This window comes from Erythrolamprus reginae, chromosome 3 (assembly GCF_031021105.1).
Source record: "Erythrolamprus reginae isolate rEryReg1 chromosome 3, rEryReg1.hap1, whole genome shotgun sequence".
Lineage (NCBI taxonomy): Eukaryota > Metazoa > Chordata > Lepidosauria > Squamata > Dipsadidae > Erythrolamprus > Erythrolamprus reginae.
In genome coordinates, this window is record NC_091952.1 from 214,499,715 (window position 1) to 214,508,440 (window position 8,726).

Sequence of the window (8,726 nt, forward strand, 5' to 3'; positions counted from 1 at the left end):
CCATTTTAAACACTGCACGGAAAATATTATTTCAAGTTCATTTAGCTCCTTAACTTTCCAAGATCCATACTGTCTTAGTCCCACTTTTGCTGTTTGCTGTTTGCTTTTTTCATCCAGGATAGAAGAAGGTTTTTCTGGTGACATAATACAGTTTTTTTAAAAAAAAATACAGTTTGTCCTTTGGAATGTTCTTAACTCCAAAGTAATTAGAAATCACTTCCTAAACTAGGAGGAATTATGAAGAGGAAGAGATGAATTAAACAAACCCAGTGTCTCCTTGAAAGGTACCAAAACATGACTTAAGCGATATAAATAATCGCAAACCTCTCAAATCTGTATGGCGGCAGACATTGCCAATCTTTCACCAAGAGAGGAACTCTAAGAAGCTGATCATTCACCAGCTCTTATTTTGGTCAAGTTTGTCAGTTCTGAAAAGAGCAGGGCCATGCTTGATCCAATATTGCTGCCCCACTATCATCTGTAGATTTAATTTTTAGTCATGAATTTCATGAATAATTCCGCAAAGGGTTTCTATACGTTTAACCCTTAGCACTGTGAACAGCAAGAGTATCAATCATCTCTGAGAGATGGAGAAGTAAAGACTTCAATTTATCTTCCATCACAAATATCCCAATAGGTGATTAGCATAATCTATATATTAGATTATGTGTTCTTCAGTAAAAAGTAAGATCCAGTTGGGTGAAATTGGTATCAATTATGTCTCTCTAAACATTGCCCCTTGGCTGTTCATTTCTTTTCTAGTCTCTCCTTCTGATAAACAGTTACTTTGAACTTTGGCTGCATTGCCTAAATCAGATAGTTTGGAATTGATAAAGTAAACAACATGCTTATTTAATGGTACAAGAGAAGTCAGGTTTGTAGTCTTGAAGTTTATGTTGATAAACCTAACTTTTTACTGAAGGCTAATTAACTGGACATAAACTGTTTCAACTCCTACCCTCAAAACGTCACTACAGAGCACTGCACACCATGACAACTAGACACAAGAACAGGTTTTTTCCCAAACACTATCACTCTACTAAACAAATAATTACCTCAACACTGTCAAACATTTTACTAAGTCAGCACTTTTATTTCTACTGGTTTTTTTCATCATTCCTTTCACCCATTTCCTCCCTCTTAGGACTGTATAACTGTAACTTGTTGCATATATCCTAAGATTTTTATCAATATTGATTGTTTCTTCATTGCTTATTTGACCCCTATGACAATCATTAAGGGTTGTACCACATGATTTTTGACAAATCTATATTTTCTTTTATGTACACTGAGACCATATGCACCAAGACAAAATCCTTGTGTGTCCAATCATACTTGGCCAATAAAGAATTCTATTCTATTCTATTCTATTCTATTCTGCTATAAATTTCCACTTTAAAAACATATTTTAATGCATATATTATATCATATCTATAAACTAGCCAAACAATAATCTTAAAGGCCCAGGATGTCTGGGGAAGTGAGATGAACATTTTCCATGCCATCAGCATAATCAGTATAATGGTTTACATAATATAAGCTAATAAGTGGTATGCGCCTTAAGCAATGCCACAGAGAAGAATGTTTGAAGTCACTTTGTTCCATGTGTTTATAAACATTTATATTAATGGATTGCCCAATATGGCTGTGTGCAAATTGATAATCATTTGAAAGAAATTATTTCGGAATCAAATGACTAAAGCACCAATGTATTATTCTTAAAACATCTTTCTTGTCTTCTGACTTTTCTGTGAACCTGAAAAACAAGATGCAGCTGCCTTGAAAAATGAATACATTAAAATGAATGGGATTTTTACAGCTGCATCAAGTTTTCAAGCTCACAGAGAAGACAAAATATTTTAATGAATAACACTTTTAGCCAATTTTAACATTTGATTTAAAGTTTCAGAATACATCATAGGAAAAAGATGGATTAAGCTTATTAAGTAATAATACACAAAAGTCTTTGGGGAAGCAGAGAGAATAGCATATAGCAACAATATTTGCAATCTTTAAGCATCTTGACTTATAACATTTTTATGCTAGGAGTATTTGTCCTGATGCAAACCTCTTCAGATTTGACCACAGAGTAGGACAAAGAATGTTTTATGATGGTTTTTTTTTAGAAAACTGGCATTTATTTCTGGTTATCAGCAAAAACCGCCCCATAGAGAACAATAGGATATTCTAACCCTTGCATTTGCTTAATGATTCGTTTAATGACTTTGTGTTCACTTTATGCCTGCTATGTTTACTTTATGACTGTTCTGTTTGCTTAATGACCACCCCCCAAAAAGATCATAAAATTGGATTAGCCATATGATGATCTGTCTTACAACCATTATGACTTAGGATCATAATGAGCAGGTTCCATTGATGTTGTAAATCAAGGACCCATAGTGTAAACATTCAAAGGAATGTCAATAAAAGAGATAGGAGGACCCCCTCAAAAGATTATACATATATATAAATTGGTTTAAGTGGCTTTTATATATTTTATGGTTTAAGTGGCTTTTATATATATTATATATTTATATATACCGGTATATATTATACATGCATATGTGCTCACTGTGGAATATATGTATTAATATCTACAAACTTATATATAAATTGTATATAAAACTTAATTATTTCCTATAATTCTATAATCCCTTTTTATTCTGTACAACACTTTCCTTATTTTACTATACTCTGCACATTCCATAAGTGCTAAACATATCATTTCTGTGCACCAAATTGTTTCTTTCATTGTACAAATACAGAAGGCAGGAAGGGTCATTTTGTGTCCTACTTTCCACTTTTGTTCTACTGTACATAAGCGGGTTGAAACTGGAATAACAAAAATCTACTCCCTTTTGGACTGTGCATGCTAATTATAGGAGCTCTGGAAATTCTGTGCTTTTTGAGACAAGCAGATAGATGATAGATAGATAGATAGATAGATAGATAGATAGATAGATAGATAGATAGATAGATAGATAGAGAAACAGACAGACAGACAGACAGACAGACAGACAGACAGACAGGGATGGGATGGAAGGAGGGAGGGAGAGATTATTGTTCATATCTCCTTCTTTCTGTATATTTTTCTCCCTTTTGTCTCATTTTTCGCAATTAGCTTCTTAATTATCACTGGTGTTTGATAAATCACAAACATAAAGTTATACAGGTGATAGCCAAACTCAACTTTGGTGTGTATGTTTGCTCTGATCTGGATACTGGAATTTATTGAAATAAATTGGAAATTACCTCCAGTAATTTTTGTAATAGCATCAAGAACAAAAAGCACCAGTCTTGCTCTGATTTAAAATGTAGGTGTATTTTGAAACAATATATAATCCTGCAAAATGTAAGGATTGTGTTCCGGTGTTAATGCCTTGATACTCTGTCAATCACATGTTTGAATTAAAACAATATACTATTTGACCAGATGGCCAAGAGACATAAATCTGTATTGCAACAAGGGAAATAAAGACTTTTTATCTTAGAGTTCTCGTTTCTCATTAAATAATAAGTTGCTTTTGACAGATGTGCTGTAGTTGTATTCATTTTTAATCTCAACCATATGGTGGCACAGTCTAATGATAATTCAGGTATCTTTTCAGTCGCCTATTAAAGACTGGTGAGCACAATATCCATGAAAATTAGTTTAATGGGGGAGGGGGAGGGCTTTTTTTACAAATGAGATTGAAAAATATATTTTTTTAAAAAAAAATCCAAACCCCTAGTTAACTCCAATCCATAAATTAAACAAGGTGGCTACCAAGTTGCTAAAGGGCACGGAAAATCTGAAGGAAGCACTATGTCCAAAATATGCACGAAAAGTAACAATTTTATGGCAGTGCCGCACAATTGGCTTACATGGCTTCATTGACTGGAGTGGCTAATAAATTGATTATAGAAACATTAGTATGGAGCTAGCCCCATGTCTGTAAAAGCTGCTTGCTTCAAATGGAGCTAGACCCTGGTCTATAAATCCTGCTTGCTTCAAATGGAGCTAGACCCACGTCTATAAAACCTGCTTGCTTCAAATGGTGACTTGTGGACGAATAACTATCAAGGAAAGAGCTTTTTCAATAACTTTGCTCAAGATTGGAGAGACAGGAGTATGTATTTGTGTCTAAATAGAGAGAGAGAGGGACGGAGAGAGAGGAAAAGAGAAAGGGGGGGAGAGAGAGGGGGAGAGATTAGGGAGCAAACCATTTGCTTACCCTAATCTTAGAATAAGAGGATCTCAGGAATATTCTGCACGACACAACCAAGATTTGCAATGGGATAAGAAAGAATTTGCTCACACTCTTTCAACTCAAGTAGATTTGAGGTAGCCACCTCCCCCCTAATTTCATTTATTTATTAATCATTTATTTATTAATCAGATTTGTATGCCGCCCCTCTCCGCAGACTCGGGGCGGCTCACAGCAATCGCCATACAATGTAAACAAATCCAATATTTAAATTAATTTTAAAACACCACAAGTTAAAACCAATCATACACACTAGCATACCATACATAAATTTTATAAGCCTAGGGGGGAAGGAACATGTCAATTCCCCCATGCCTGACGACAGAGGTGGGTTTTAAGGAGCTTACGAAAGGCTAGGAGGGTGGGGGCAACTCTGATATCTGGGGGGAGTTGATTCCAAAGGGTCGGGGCCGCCACAGAGAAGGCTCTTCCCCTGGGTCCCGCCAAACGACATTGTTTAGTTGACGGGACCCGGAGAAGGCCAACTCTGTGGGACCTAACTGGTCGCTGGGATTCGTGCGGCAGAAGGCAGTCCCGGAGATGTCAGTTTTGCATGGGGTATATATATATTTTTTTTAAAAAAAAAACTTTTAGTCAAAGCCTTTCAAGAGGGAAGCCTAATTCATAAAATCAGTGAGTTATAAAGCTAGGCAAAAAAAAAAAGATATTGCTGAGAAAAATGCTTTAGGACACAACAGGAACAGAACGAGAATACTCTTGCTCCCATGCCTCATCACGGCATTCACAGCAGTGCAATTGCGTGAGTCCCCACAATTTTAAATCAAAATTTTTCCTGTTTGTTTACTGCATCCAAGAGAGCAGTTTTCTCAGTTGTTTGTTAAATGAAACAGCTGTCTACCAAACAGCTGTTACCCCCGCTCCCGCCCCCCAATTAGCAGCCTGTGCAATAAAGGGTTGGAAGAGCTTAAATGTAGACAAAGTTAGCAAGCTGGAATTATTAAAGGCAGAAGGTGAAAGACATTTTTTTTGTTATTGAAAGTGTTATGTCATAGGATGATTTCAAATGACTGTAGTCAGTGGGAAGAGTTAGCCAGCGTGAGTTTTCCCTTACTCACTCAACATGGGTAATCATGTCAAGCCACCCCAAGAACTTTGTAAAAGGTTGTATGTATATTGGCCTTGCATCCCATGTCACTGTTCTGACTTATTAAATAATCACATGTACGCCTGACCAATATAACCAGTGCCTACTGCTTCTGTTTATTTATTTAACTAGTATTAAATTTTATTTTATTTTATGTAACTAATATTAAAATCAGTACTAAATTCTCTTTAACTCTATTAAACATCCTGCATTTTCCCCCTTTTCAACTGTAATTCAGTTGATGAAAGAGAAATCTTTTTAGTGGAGGAAAGGATGCCAGGAAATTTTCCATGGATAAAGTATATGGAATCTTCAGAGAGGGACAGCATACAAATCTAATAAATTATTATTATTATTATTATTATTATTATTATTATTATTATTATTATTATTATTGTTGTTGTTGTTGTTGTTATTGTTATTGTTATTGTTATTGTACTATTCTTGCACTTTTTAAAAAAAATGAAATGGCATCTGCTCGAGCGTACACATGAATAAGAGAATGGATACATAACATTTCAAATAGTGGAACCAATTAGTATATCCTTACTCTTTAGTCAAAGGAATTTTCAGGTGGTTTGCTGATGAGTGAAAATCATCAGCAAAGGAGAAATTCATCAGTGATGAAATCTAAAAATGTTCCCTAGTGGTTTTGTGGGTGTTGCTTGGTGGGTGTGGCTTGGTAGGTGTGGCTTGGTGGTCTTGTGACTGGGTGAGCATAGCTTGGTGGTCTTGGTCATGCGACCAGGTGAGCTCAAAAACCAATTTTCACACTTCTCACACAAGTAACACAAAAGCCACACAACTGACAACTAAAAACTGAAGGAAAGAGCTCTTTCAATAATTTTGCTCAAGATCTTGGAGAGACAGGGGTATATATTTGAATGTGTATAAATGGGGAGAGAAAAGGAGGGAGAGATGAAGGAGGGAGAGAGAGGGAGAGAGAGAATGAAGAAGCAACTGACTTCACACAAAATGGCCCCTTTTTACTTTTTAAAGCATTTTTTTTACTACTAGTTCAGGTGAATAGGTAGTAAATATGCTTTTAAAAAGTTCATCAGCTGTTATAATCAACTGTGCGCCCTATCTTTGAAACCTTTTTTTTAACTTTAAAAAACCATTTTTTACTATCGGTTTGTCCGAACCAGGCCGAACATGATGGAGACACAACAAAATATTTATCTGTTTGTGTTTAATTTTTTAAAATTTAGGACATTTTTTTCTGAAACGTCTGCATTCTACTCTTTCTCCACAGTTAAAAAAAAAGGGGGGGGCGATAAAGCTAATTCTTAAAACATTTTTGGCTGTTGTTGTTTCAGTTATATAGTAGATTTGCATTCAGTTTGTTCTTCTATTTTCATGTTTTGCCTATATTACAAGAGTAACGCTCCCTAACCACAAATATGAATGCTGTCTAGCTACAAAAGCAGCTCTTTTGTAATGGAAAATTTCCTAAAATCCTTGCTTCTCGGGGGATTTTCTAGGCACATCAAGTGAAAATTCTGCAAAAGGAACATCTGTTTAGTTTTGTTAACTGTATAGTATCTTTACAGCCATATAAATATATACAGAAATATATACTTTTGTACGTTCTAGCCATTAATTACAGAGTATATTACAATCTCATTTTTACTCTGCATTAAACATCTGGTGCTAACAGAGGCAACAAGAAAAAATGCATGATTATATTGTCAGACTTAATAATTTAGAAATATTAATCAGCTATCATAACCATCAGTAATATTTCACATGCAAAATAGCTCTTGATATTAATTTTCCCCCAAAGTTCCCCCAATAAAATTGTTTAATGAATAACTTTTAAATCATATCAGTGCTGTTTTATCAGGATTCATGAATTTTTACCAGATGTATTTTTATAAGCACATATGTGGTGCATTATCCAAAGGACTGTCTCCATTTAAATTCATGTTGCCATTGCATTTTTAGCAAGGCACACAAAAACAAGCTGCATGTAGACTTGCCTAGGTAGCATTGCAACAATTTCTTAGTGATTTGTATTATTTCCTTCTGATTATCTGATTATTCCAATCAATCTGCAGGGCTACACTGGGTTCTGTTTTCCACTGGATATTACATGAGTTGCCTCTTAGTAACTCTATAATATTTTACATTCAATGTATCTGAGATGGACTCTTACACTTTTTTAGAGTTTTAAAAAATAGCGGATGGCAGAACAACTCAGTGTAAATAGTCATTAAAAATAATTCTAAAAAGCGGTTCTGTCTAAGAATTCTAGTCTTCATTAATACATCTCATTGGTGTGATAGCATGGTGATACTTCATTATACAATTCACGGATTGACAGCTTGAAAATGAAAGGAGTTTCAGTTCAAACCAGTGGAAATAAGGAGTGTAACTTACTAACTCTGTAGACAAGTCCAGAGTCGATAAACATGTTGAAATATGTGTGAGATGCATTTAGGATCTCCTGGTACCAATAGAATTTCTACTAACATGCAAACAGGGACTTCCAAAAACCAATTGTTCCTGAAATCATTGCAGAATTAGAAAGTGTTAAACTTCCTTCTCTGCCCCTTATGGTCCCGAAGCTTTTCAGGTTTCTCAGCTGCTGCTATTAGCATAAAAATTATGTGAAAGTTAATTGCATTCATGAAATTAAAGCACATCAGATTTTGCCTTCAGCAAGCTGGCAACAGATGAATAATCTTGATGAATAATTATATGAGCTTACCACAGTACACTGAGTAAGAATGACCAACAGCATGGAAAGGAGGAGTAAAGTTAGTATCAATTTGCTAGCAAAGATAGCTGATTGACTGGAATTCTGAATGGGGTCTAAAAGAAGGAACCTGAACTGAAATTTTAGATCTAGTGATATCTAACATGTTGATTATTCTTGAGTATTTTTTACTTACTCTTAATGTTCTATTAATAAATATGTGACACTGTTTTAATTACATGTTAATGTGGTTTTAAAGTCTATTCAGGTCATCATATTGCATTATCAACTGCATGAAAATAAAAGTCCTATTGTCCATGTAAAGTCACAGGAAGAAGAATTTTGCAAGATATGAGAATGTTTATAGAGATCATTTTATAATTTGGAAACAAGTGCATGCTGCTCTTCAGTTGAAGCATCTGGTCCTGTCCTTTTATTCTCCCTGCAAATTAATGTTAATTTAGAGAATATGATAGAATCTTGAACTTCACTAAATCAACCAAAGATGAACTGTAAGTAAATAATGTCTCCAGGGCCACATTCAGCTATACAAAATGCATCTGGCCATATTGAGATGTTTGCTATAAGTCTGTGATTGCTCTGTAATTCTTTATGACTTCTTCAAAAGCTTGTATTTAAGATATGCTCAAGATACAAGCAATGGAAATGTTTT